The sequence below is a fragment of the Panthera tigris genome, chromosome C1, assembly GCF_018350195.1.
Source record: "Panthera tigris isolate Pti1 chromosome C1, P.tigris_Pti1_mat1.1, whole genome shotgun sequence".
Classification (NCBI taxonomy): domain Eukaryota; kingdom Metazoa; phylum Chordata; class Mammalia; order Carnivora; family Felidae; genus Panthera; species Panthera tigris.
The window spans coordinates 163,861,561-163,874,363 of NC_056667.1; the positions used below are offsets into that span (position 1 = coordinate 163,861,561).

Sequence of the window (12,803 nt, forward strand, 5' to 3'; positions counted from 1 at the left end):
CCTCCCTTCCCTTAAGCTCAACTCAGATCTTGGCATCTTTCATCCCTTAAGCCAGCTAGCCTCCTGGGATAAGAGACCAAAGTAAAAAATAGCCTGAATAGTGACCCGAAATTTGACCCAACAAAGCCTGAGAAAGGAGCACTGAGAGGAGTGGGGGGAGACCTGAGGAAAGTGATCTAAGGCTTAAATCACCAACGTTTCTTGTTCATGGGCTTGACCATCAAAGTTCTCAAAGTGCAAGTTTAAGGAGCCACTACAAAAAAAACATGCAAGGAAAAAACAGCCAGGAAGTCAAAAGTAGTAGGGAAGAAATCAATACAGTATTCCAATACCATAATCCAAAAAGAACAAAAATGTTAATCAGAACTTAAAGAAATATTAATATTGCTCCCTGGCACATAAAACATAAAGGAGTGGCAATTTTCTGGAACACATCCATTTCTGTAATTTACTCAGCTGACTAACCCCATAAAGGCTACATTTACTAAACCCCAAGCCCACAACCAAAGATCTTCTTTCTTTTGATTTATCTTAAAACATTTTTAAGTACCTGATGCAGTCATTTTATGCAGATTTATTAGAAAGCTCAAGGTATGTCATATAACTGCTATAGTTTTAGCAAAATAAAATCACTGTGATCTCTGAAAAAAAGTGGTATAAAAATAATAAAATGATTAATAGTTCTTCAAATTACAGATGGCCCCCAGCTTACAGTGGTTTGACTTAATGGTTTTTTTACTTTACCATGCATGGTGCATGGTTCAGTAGAAACCGAACTTCCAATTTTGATTTCAATCTCTTCCTGGTCTAGGGATATGCAGCACGCGACTCTCCCGTGACCCTCGTGACACTGGGCAGCAGCAGCCCCAGCTCCCAGTTGGCCCCGCCATCCATCGGTGAGGGATGGGGTAAACAATGGACACTTGTACAGAACCACTCTGCACCCATACAAACATTCTGGTGTTCACCTTCAGCACAGTATTCAATAAATTTCATCATACAGTCAACTGTTTTGTTATCAAATAGGCTTTGTGTTACAGGATTTTGCCCATCTGTAAGCCAATCTAACTGTTCTGAGCACGGTTATAAGGTAGGTGTGGCTAAACTGTGATGATCAGTAGATCGGGTGCACTATATGTACTTTTGACTTCTGATGGCTTTATCAGGACTTAACCCTAGCACAAGTTGAGGAAAATGTGGATAATATTCACTATGCATTTTACTCAGAAAGGAAGAGAAAACCCCAATTGAGGGGAAGCATGTTCAAACTTGCTTCAGGCCAAACACTTTTTCAAAAGCTGTATTTTACACAGACATTATCTACAAATACAAATAAAAGCAGGGGTGTGCTGGTAAACGTTTAACAAGGGGCTCTCTGAGAAACACTGATTTGGAGGTATAAATGCTGCTTTCTGTGGTATAAATGCTCCCACCTTGGCTATCACGAATGAAGACTTGTAAGAGATGCACCGAATCCTTGACAGTGGGCAGCATGCCTCAGACACCCCGGTGCCAACCCCACCATTCAGTTCCCTCTCCCTTAACACCCAAGGGCACAGTTTGAAAACTCTTAACAAGATAACTTTGTTCAAGGAAACTTTTTGATGGTTATCACAAAGATTGTTAAATTGCCACTTATCAATACTTAAGAAATCCTGTTTTCCTCACCTTATCTTAAGATTCAATGAAAGCTCTAAAAATACACAGTAGAGATTTAGTAACCACCAAGAGACAACTCCCTCCCCTCATTTAAATAACCTTTGATCTTCATCGTATGACCTTCCAAATATACACTTTATATACATCTTGTCTCAAATTTCACATCGTACGGAATTCTAAGGAGGACACACAAAAATTTGCTCTTAAAAATTCTAAAAGTCAGATGCACAGATATGATGTAACTCCCACTTTCCCTCCCTCTCCTTTTCCTTATCTTTTTCTCTCAAATTCTCTCAACCGATTCCCCATCCTCCCTCTCCTTCACTATCTCTCTCCAAAAAAAAAAAAAAAAAAAAAAAAAAATCAGCCAGATTGAATGAGGAATCTGTACAGAAGGGGAGAACATCTCAATCTCTTCCCCTCCCAGTCTCAGACTTAGCAGATATGGGCCTTTTGATGTGGGGGAGTCTAGAGGGAAGGCCAGAAGCAAATCACCTTCCTGGTGTTTCTGTCTCAGAGAGCCCAGAGTCACATCAGTCAGTGATGGTCATGTGAGAGAGACGCCCAGTAAGAGAAGGCCATGGGAGACAGCTGCCTATGGACAGAAGCATAAAAGGAGGAACTGGGAGTTTGTGCCACTTGTTAGCAATAACCACATTTTCTTCCTTCTTTTTATGTGTTTGCTTTCTGGTGAGCAAGTGACCACTCATTTTTTTCCTTCTTTTCATGGCTCTCTCTAGCTACCCTATTTTTTTTTTTAAATATTGCTGGATTATGCTAGCAGTGGACAGGAAATAAACATTTCCTCAGATATGGTAGGAACCTACAGTGAAATATTTGCAGTTTCTCACAGGTACAGGTCAAGTTAACCAAACAGGGTGGGGGCCTGATCCCCAGAATTAAGTGAAGTCAAGAGCGCTAGAAGGCTGTCCTTTCCAGACTGTGGCCTGGCCTGGAGGCTGAGCCAGTTCAGTGTTCCACACACCTGTATGGAGGCCCTACTAAGAGCTAGGCACTGCTAGGTACGGAGGCTCTGGAAATTGGTTCTGCTATTCAAGAGCCCTGGGTTGTCCTCATTTATTGTTGTTTTTTGCAGTCAGGGAGGTGGGTGATCTTTTCTTATTCTAGGCAACATTCAAATACCTTGCATACACCCACAGACTTGTCTGAGACTCGAAGAGAACATTCCCCAGAGGGGACTACACTGTGTCCCTGGAGGGAGGGGCGGTGACTTGGGAAAGGAAATTGGAGAAGGGATACAGATATATCATCTAGATCAGGCTAGGTGGCTTGAGAACTTGGGGAGAGGGAGTTGTGAAGGGCAAAAGACTTTCAGGAGAAATCATAGGACAGGATATAGAATATACTAATTTAGGAGAGAAGAGCTCCGGGAAGGAGATAGGCAGGAGAGGACAGAGAGATCGCTTCCTGACAGGAAACTCACCACTAGGAAACTGCTCATAACCAGGAAGTGTCGGAGAGCGATTCCAGCACCCAGAGCTCTGGATGTGCTGCCCACATGCCAGTCACATGGCTGCGGAAAGAACAGAATCAAAACTGGAGGGCAAATCTGGTGAACGAGAGCAAAGCCAGGACTTTGCCCGCTTCTCCAGAAACCAGAAGGCCACAAGAGAGACCATTCATCCTAGATCTCAGAATAGGATAGGATAACTAGCATAGACTGGCCCAGGGAAGGAGCTAGAAGAGCTAATACTTGTAGTGTGTGCCAGGCGCTATTCTAAGTACATTCAAGTATTAGCTCATTTAACCATCAACAAAGAGCTCTGTGAGATAGGTGTTACTATTATAACCATTCTACACATGAGAAAATTGAGAAACACAATGGTTAATTTATTTCTGCACAGCTACTCAGTAATGTAGTCTGGATTTGAAACCAGGGAGTGTTGCGCTGTGGTTGCAGAGCCCACACCCACAATCCTATGCTGTAGCACTAAAAAAGAAGAACAGAACAAAATGGGGAACAACAAGTTAATGTTTTCAAGAGAGTAACATGAGAATTGTTTTTACAATTTACTTCATTCATCACTAAAATGTGTCCTGAAGTTCTCTTATGTCATAGTAAAGGCATTTGCTCACATGACATTTTGAGCATATTGTACAAGAGAAACATATATGCATTCAGCAAATATTTATTGATGACCTTCTCTATTCCAGGCAGTAGATTAAATGATAGAGTTCCTGGTTTCATGGAGTTTACAGTCAAGGGTGAGAACTCAGTGGTCACAAGTTATTACTGGAGAATGCACGATAGAGAAAAACCCTCACACTTAAACACACACACACACACACACACACACACACACACACACACAAAACGGAGGTGCCTGGGTGGCTCAGTTGCTAGAGCAACTGACTCCTGACTTCAAGGTCGTGAGCTCGAGCCCCACATCAGGTGTAGAGATTCCTTTAAAAAACATAATTAGGAGAACCTGGGTGGCTCCATTGGTTAAGCGTTGGACTTTGGCTCAGGTCATGATCCCACAGCTCATGGGTTCTAGCCCTGCATCAGGCTCTGTGCGGACAGCTCAGAGCCTGGAGCCTGCTTCAGATTCTGTGTCTCCCCTCTCTCTGCTCCTCCCCCAGTTGCAATCTGTCTTCCTCTCAAAAAATAAATAAATGTTAAAAATTAAAAAAAAAAAACAACAAATATAATTAAAATTTTGGGGCGCCTGGGTGGCTCAGTGGGTTAAGCTTCTAACTTTGGCTCAGGTCATGATCTTATGGTTCATGGGTTCCACCCCTGAATCAGCCTCCCAGCTGACAGTGCAGAGCCTGCTTGGGATTCTCTCTCTCCCTGCCCCTCCTCCACTCACACTTTCTTGGTCTCAAAATAAATAAATGAACTTAAAAAAATAATTAAAACTTCAATATTAAATACTGATTTCATACCATATACCAAAAACATCACATATATTTGTACTATTCCTACAGTAACTCTACCTATTTTATAGACAAAGAAACTGAGGCACTGAAAAGTTAAAAAAATTGGCCATAGAGTAAGTGGCAGAGATTCAAATCTAGATTTCTCTACTATGAAAATCCAGGTTTCCTCTTTTACTCTACACTGAAATAAAGAAGTCCCATGGAGGGGCACCTGGCTGGCTCAGTTGAAAGAGCATGCGACCCTTGATCTTGGGGCTGTAAGTTCAAGCTCCATGTTGAGTGTAGAAATAACTAAAAAAACAATCAATCAAAGTCCCATGGGACTTTTAAAAGTCCCATGAAAATAATGAAAGTCAATGATAGTTAACTGAACTTCCATGGACTCTCTAAATCATAATTACAAATGTTTAGTTTGAATATGTGAATGTCTGGGGTTCCTGGGGTTCAGTCAGTTAAGTGTCCAACTCTTAATTTCCACTCAGGTTGTGATCTTATGTTTCCTAAGACTGAGCCCCGAGTTGGGCTCCACACTGACAGCTTGGAGCCTGCCTGGGATTCTCTCTCCTTCTCTTTCTGCTCCTCCCCCCACCCACGTCCCCCCCCCAAATAAATAAATAAACATTTTTTAAAAAAGACTATGTGAATTTTTTGTAACATCCATGTGTGTATTGGGCAAGGAGTGGAGTTGGAAGCAAGGGAATGTTGGATTAAAGGCCTGCTGGCTCTGAAGTAGAATCTTTAAAGGAATTATCTTTAGTTGATTGGTGATAAATACTTTGCTTTTAACTAGCTCCTCTTTTGAAGGTGTTTTTTGTTTTTAAATGTTTATTTACTTTTGAGGGAGACAGAGCATGAGGGGAGAGGGGCAGAGAGAGAGGGAGATACAGAATCTGAAGCAGGCTCCAGGCTCTGAGCTGTCAGCACAGAGCCGGATGAGGGGTTCAAACCCACGGACTGGGAGATCATGACCTGAGCCTGAGCTTGAGCCAAAGTCATGGGGGTTTTAACCTACTGAGCCACCCAGGTGTCCTCTTTTGAGAGTGTTTGAAGGTAATGGCATTATCAGGACAGTCTTAAGGTACAGTAAGAAACTTTACCTAATTCCTAGTATAGGGGGTGGAATAAAGCCCCTTTAGTAACTTAACCTACTTTGCATTTCTTTTCTTTTAAGTTTATTCATTTATTTTTGAGAGAGACAGAGACAGAGAGAGTACTCAGGGCAGGTAGAGAGGGAAACAGAGAATCCCAAGCAGGCTCCATGCTGTCAAGACAGAGCCCAACATGGGACTTGAACCAAAAACCTTGAAATCATGACCTGAGCCAAAATCAAGAGTTAGAAATTTAACTGACTGAGCCACCCAGGCACCTCCTACTTTGCATTTCTGTCAGAAAGCTCCTGGTTGGCAAGGTGATCTCAACACTCTTTTCACTCTCTTCCCCTCACTGGTTGGTGGAAAAGCATGGGTCTCTGGGAACAACTGTGGTCCCAGTTCAAACTTTGGACCTCCCATTTTATCCTGTTTTGTTGGAAAAACAAAACAACCTAAGGCAAGTAAAGGTAGCACTATCCCCCAAATTAATTTGTTCTGTTTACATACACACACACACACACACAGAGTGATCCAGTGGCCGCATGAAAGCAAGTCCTAAGGGTGAAAAGTGAGAATATAGGACAAATATAACAACAAGAGGAATAAAAATGATATAATGAGATCTTCATAAGGATCCCCATGATTGTTCTTCTCCCTGGGATCCTCCAAGCAAGTGCCACTTTATAACAAGACTATTTCTTTGGTCAACATTTCTAAAGTAATCAAAGCCAATAGGCTTAAAAAAGAAAAGCTAATTGTTACCATTTGGACAATTGGAATCATCCAAGGGAATTTTTAAAACTTTTGATGCCCAGGTTCTACCCCCAAAGATTATGACTGAATAGGTCAGGGGTACAGCCTGGACATCAAGACTTTTAAAGCTCTCTGACTTGGGGCACCTGGGTGGCTCAGTCTGTTAAGTATCCAACTCTAGATCTCAGTTCAGGTCTTGATCTCAGGATCATGAGTTCAGGCCCCACATTGGGCTCCATGGTGTGGAGCCTACTTAAAAAAATAAATACATAAATATATGATTCTAATGTGGAAAATCATCAGTGTCAGATTTGAAACATAAGATAAGATTGGCTTTCATCTATTTAAAAATAATTAGAGGCGCCTGGGTGCCTCAGCCGGTTAAGCATCTGACTTCGGCTTGGGTCATGATCTCACAGTTCGTGGGTTCGAGCCCTGTGTCAGGCTCTGTACTGACAGCTTGGAGCCTGAAGCCTGCTTCAAATTCTGTGTCTCTCTTTCTCTCTGACCGTCCCCTGTTCCCTCTCTGTCTCTCTCAAAAATAAACGTTAAAAAAATTTTTTTAACATAATTAATGTGCTGTGTCTAGACAGGACAGCCTTCACCCTTGGTTCAGAATCTGGGCTATACCCCACTGACCCTTTAGAGGGTGGCTTTGATGGCCATCCCTTCCAGAGAGGACATAGTGACAGGACACACACCTGAACCATGCACTTCTGTTGCCGTGCTAAGCCCAATTATCAGAACCACCATCCTTCTCCTGACATGATGAGGGAAGTCAGTTTCTGCGAAGTTAGAACCACCTCCGAACCTTCCTCCCCACATGTCTCTGCTATCGTTGTACAGAGATCTTGCCTGGAATGCTGAGAAGCTGTATCCCTGAGCACTTTGGGAAGTGCAGCCTCCTGGCAGGAAAGCCAAACGCTCTAAAGCCTGCTGCACTCTTGTGTGGGAGAGGTGGTCTACCTTCACTTCCAAGAGAACTTTTCTGTGATGGATTCAGTTCCAAAGTTTGCTTCTTCCAAATACATTTATCATCATCTTATTCACATGCTTTTATCTATTTCATTCTAAAAATATTACAAGAGTTTTTATCAGGGGAGGTTAACACCTTTTATTTTAGTCAAAACATTTTGAAAGAATTATATATTGTTCTAGGGGCAAATGCAAAAAACTTGGGGAAATCTTCTATAAATGACATTCATTTTACTTATTTCCACTCACCAGACATAATGTACCTGTGGCATTTCTCTGTGCACTGATTTTATTACTATTGTACATATATATATACATATATATTAATTTGGTGTCTAGTCAAAAAACAAGGACAACTTAAGGCTCGTATATTTCAAAGGCAAACAAGTCAACAGATTATATAGCGTCATATATATAGCATTTGTCACTTTCAAAGGCTTCTAGTTATTATTTGAGTTATACCGGTCAATATCTATATAGTTATTTTGTAGTTATCTCAGGATCACAAGAGATTTTTTCAAATAGCACTAACATATTACTATGATATGCTGTTAAAAAAAAGCAGTTTCATTTCTGCCTGAAAATAGAACATGGAACAACACTACAGTGCCAATGCTGTCCAGTACAATGTCACACAATGCAAGAAAAAGGAAGTCTGTGAGTTCATAAACTCCAAGAAGTCAGGGACCAAGTGTGTTTTATTCACTGTTGTATATTCAGCACTTAGCACTGTGGCTAGCATACAAAAAATAATCAATTAATAAATGTTTGTTTAGTGAGAATAAACACGGAAAGAGAATAAAAGGAAGGGAGGGAGGGAGTAAAGGAGAATATGGAAATAAAATGGGAGAACACTTCACAAACCCTAGTATGGAACCTTTTCTGTTTTGGCCACATTTATTACCCTTGCTGGAAATGAAGTCTTTGCATAGAAACCAGATATTTTTTGAATGATGGTTAAGACTACATAATCACATGTATATGGTCAGAATTTTTTGGTGGCAAGTGGCAGAAACCTCACCTCACTTATTTTAAACAAATAAGGAGAATATTTTTGCTCACAACAAGTTCCAGTTCCTGGCTAGCTTTAGTATGCCAATATCCAGATGCTCAAACAGTGTTCTCTGATCTGTCATCCTCTGTCCTTCTCTCTCCCCCCCGCCCTGTCCCTTTCTTTACTAGGTTTATTTAGGTAGAATTTCTGCATGTGCTGGGGAATATGGGCCCTGATAGTTCAGATACCTCTCTCTCTCTGAGCATTCATATCAATCCCCCAAAACAGTGTTGGTCCTGCTTAGATAGGTCACAAGCTCATTCCTAGACCAGTCTATATTTCCTGAGAAGTGGGTTACTCTGTTTGGCCAACCCTAATCACTCAGAGCAAGAGAGAAGCAGTTCTCAAAATATAAGCTATGGGATAAACACAAAACTAACAGATATCTGTGAAACCATGCAAAGGACTTAAAATATAATACTAATTTTTTTAGAAGATGTAAAATTGTATTTGTAAGATGGCAAGTATGCAAAACAATTTTTTAAAAAAAGGAAAAAGAAAGGTAAAAGGTGACCATCAAAAAAAATGAACTAAAATAAATTCCTCTAAAATATTAATAATGGTTATGTTTGGGTGGTAGAACTCTGGATAATGTTTTTCTACTTTTCTTTTGTTCACAATTTTCTCCATTGATCACCCATCATTTCTATTATTAAAAAAATTCATATGGGGGGCCTGGCTGGCTCAGTCAGTGGAACGTGCGACTCTTGATCTAGGAGTTATGAGCTCAAGCCCCATGTTGGGTGTACAGATTATTAAAAACAATATATAAAAACTTTAAAAAATTTACAATGTTGAAGGACGTGTTTTACATTATAGTTATTTGTGTAGATTTTTTTTTTTTTCACTTTCCAAACTGTGAAAGGAAGGACCAAGTCTTGTGCAACTGATTTCATGGCCCCTAATACAGTGTGTTGCCCTTACTAGATTCTCAGGAAATATCTGTTGAACAAAAGACAAAACTTAGCTGCCACCCCACTTTCCATCCTGCCTGAAATCTCTGCACTTGTAACTTCTTTGCATTAAGGCAATGAAGGCTCTTGATAAGCCAAAAATATGTTTTCCAAGAAATGTAAGTGTACTACTTAACACCTTAATTGAACCAAAAAAGCAAGCCTACATTCTTACAAAATGCAGTAGGAATGGGACAAAGAAAAGGTTCACTGAAAGGGAAAGGGTGATGCTGAGTGATTTTCAAGGATAAGGAAAGACATTCTCCTAGTAGAGTACTTCATAGTCTGGAAGCCTACGAAGCCTAGGCTACAGGCTTTCTTCAAACTACGCATATTTGTCCTTTGTCATTGTGATCTATCCTAAGCACATTTCATGAAATGTTACTGAAGGAAGAATGTTGTAGGGCATCTGTTTCCCAGATGTTCAGCCTTGGTAAAGTTCTACGGTAGATGACCAGGGAAAAAGCAAACATTCTATTTTATTGGCTATGGGATATTAACCAGTTTTGTATTTATTGATCAAATCATTTCAACATTCCTGACTATATGTGTGTATATATTTAGCAATATAATACTGATATTTATTGATAAGAATTTGTTCTTCAAATTATCCTTTGAATTGATCTTACTCTCTTACTGGTTCCCTCATTAATTAATGAGTTGATGAAATTTTGATACATCTTCTTTATATATTTGCATGAAAATTATGTATAACTTTTTTAAATGATATTTTAGCACCATGGATGTTTCTAGGAACATTTTTATTGGTTCATATGTCAGCAAGTTCAAAATTAAAATTCTCAGTTTCCAAAAGATATCATTCCATTTTCAAAATGTTATCAGTTTTGCAATTAAATCTAATTTTCCTGAATTTGAATTAAAAAACATACTCCTCAGATAATTTTCAAATGGTGTTTGAAAAGAAGAAATTACTTGCTTTAAAATCAGATCTTTAAATAAAATGACAGATTAAGAGCAGATAGATCGAGAGTGTGAAGAGAACAAAATTAATAGAGGATCAATACAAAGATGTATGATTTTAATACTATCCTGGACAAAGGTCAACAGCACAATTAAATAGATGACTTGTAAGCATTTACAAAAAAAAAAGATCATTAGCACAGAATCATTATTGAGGCAAGAATTAACATGGAGTGTGATCCATATACCCACCTTGTTTACTCAAGAAATATTTGTGTGTGTGTGTGTGTGTGTGTGTGTGTGTGTGTGTGTTTTAATGTGTATTTATTTTTGAGAAAGAGATGGAGTGGAGCAGGGGAGGGGCAGAGGGAGAGAGACATATACAGAATCTGGAGTAGGTTCCAGGCTCTGAGCTGTCAGCACAGTGCCCCAAGAAATACTTGTTTGATCGGCTAATACCTTAGAGTAAATCATGTATGAAAATGTTCATTTACCCCCACACCATTTGCATTTCTCCTTTAAAAGTTTACCTTCAAGGGGCACCTGGGTGGCTCATTCCATTAAGCATCTGACTTCGGCTCAGGTCATGATCTTGGGGTTTGTGAGTTCAAGCCCCGCATGGGGTTCTGTGCTGACAGCTCGGAGCCTGAGAGCCTGCTTCAGATTCTGTGTCTCCCTCTTTCTCAGCCTCTCCCCTGCTCGCACTCTGTCTCTCTCTCTGAAAAATAAATAAACATTAAAAACATTTTTTTAAGTTTACCTTCAAGCATTCCAGTATCTTGGTTCTTAAAAGTTAAGGCATCAAGTAAAAAAGTGTAATATAATCTACTCTGCATTTTGTTTCCTGAATATTTTACTTTATTGATTCAAATGTCAGTGGAGTAATGCAGATCTTAAATTGGTATGATTTAAGCCAAAGATAATGAGTGTTTTAGGACCTAGCCTAGGTAAAATTGTAGGTAACACTGATCTTTGAGAACCCATTTTCTCCCTTCAAGAACCCCTTCCTACCACAGATCCTCTTCTTCAAGCTTCTTCTTGACATGCAGGAACCCCGTTACATTGCCCTTCCCAGGCCTGTCATTCCAACTTTATCCCAAATACTGTCACCTGTAGGCTTTCACTCGCCAAAACCTTATTGTATTCTGTTTCCTTAGGTTTATGAAAGTTGAGGTCTCTCTTCCCTTCTTCAAATTTCTTTTCTCACTTTTACGTAAACCAATCCCCAAAGAAAAATGTTGTTGATTGGTCAGAGCCCAACACATCAAATTAGGCCAAGTTTACACTTGAGCAGATTTACTGCGTGTTAAAGGTCATGCTCACCTCTCTTTCCCATGACACTAGATCAATTGTTAGCCTGATTCAGATTCCTAGCTCTTTTCTCATTATATTCTTTCATGTGGTCAATCAGATGATAAAATCTCAAAGCAAGTTTGAGAACAGAATTGTCCAACCTCAAAACAATCTAATCTTCCTTAAATTTGATTGAACCCTTAGCCAGCAGTCTTAAAAGTACCTGAGGCAAAACAAATGCAAAGGTTAAAAAAAAAAAAAAGAAAAAAGAAGACTATCTTTATTTTAGGAGTGATCCCTTTAAGTTAGGAGTGAAGTAGTTTGTGGAAAATTGGATAAAGACTAAAAAAGGAAATTAATCTGAAGTCACATTTTGTGTTTTATCCAATAATAACAAGCCAAATATTCACAAAAATCTCACAGAAAAGGTGCCTGGTTAGTGGTAGAAATTTGTCCTGGAATGCAGTGAAGAGGAAGCTAACATACATAAATAGATATATAAAAATGATCTACTGAAATTTCTTTGTTTAACCTGGAAGCTATGGACCAGTGAACTGAAAAGAAAGAAGCAGGGACAATACTCCATTAATGAAAGAACCTGGTGAAGGTACAATAGGAAAGGGAGGGCGCTCTGGTTCTGGTCTCTGTTACCTGGAGCTCAGCTGAGAAACACTACCCGCAGGAACATGCTACTGGTTCAGATATGTTGTTATTATTTTATAAATGCTATGGAGATTTATTAAAAAAAAATAATAAAGCAAAAGAACAAAGAATAAAAACATGAAGTTTTATTTGGACTTTGCCTGTGTTTAGTAATTAAACTTTGGTCAAATTACTCAAACCACAATGAGGAGACAGCAATTTTCACTGAGCTGGGAGGAAATGATAATGAATCATTGTCAAGCACCCCACTACCTATTACCCGGGTGCTTAAGATTTGGTAGTTCTTATGTGTGTTTTTGAGATTAAACATAAATTAACTGTTTAATTTCTTAATCCTGAAAACAACATTTTCTCAGCAACATGATGCTAGCCAAGGAGGTTCCAGAATCTTCCTGAGGCTGCCCATAGGAGACTATGCAGACAAACCCATTTAAGGGAAGACTACCTCTGAAAATACCAAGATGTAGTACCTATCAAAAGGATTGGGGTATTTTAATTCAAAGTAAAAAACTGAAACATGTTCCTGGAGCAGAATAT

General features: G+C 39.5%; 1 long non-coding RNA gene across 2 annotated transcripts in view; it reads right to left on the bottom strand.

Moving 5' to 3' along the window:
* Nucleotides 1–10,875, bottom strand: part of LOC122240965 — a 31,784-nt gene extending 20,909 nt beyond the window's left edge. For both annotated transcript variants that reach the window (XR_006220811.1, XR_006220810.1), the window contains exon 1: nt 10,841–10,875. This is a non-coding gene — a long non-coding RNA (uncharacterized LOC122240965). The remainder of the gene's footprint in view (nt 1–10,840) is intronic.
* Nucleotides 10,876–12,803: the final 1,928 nt, after the last annotated feature.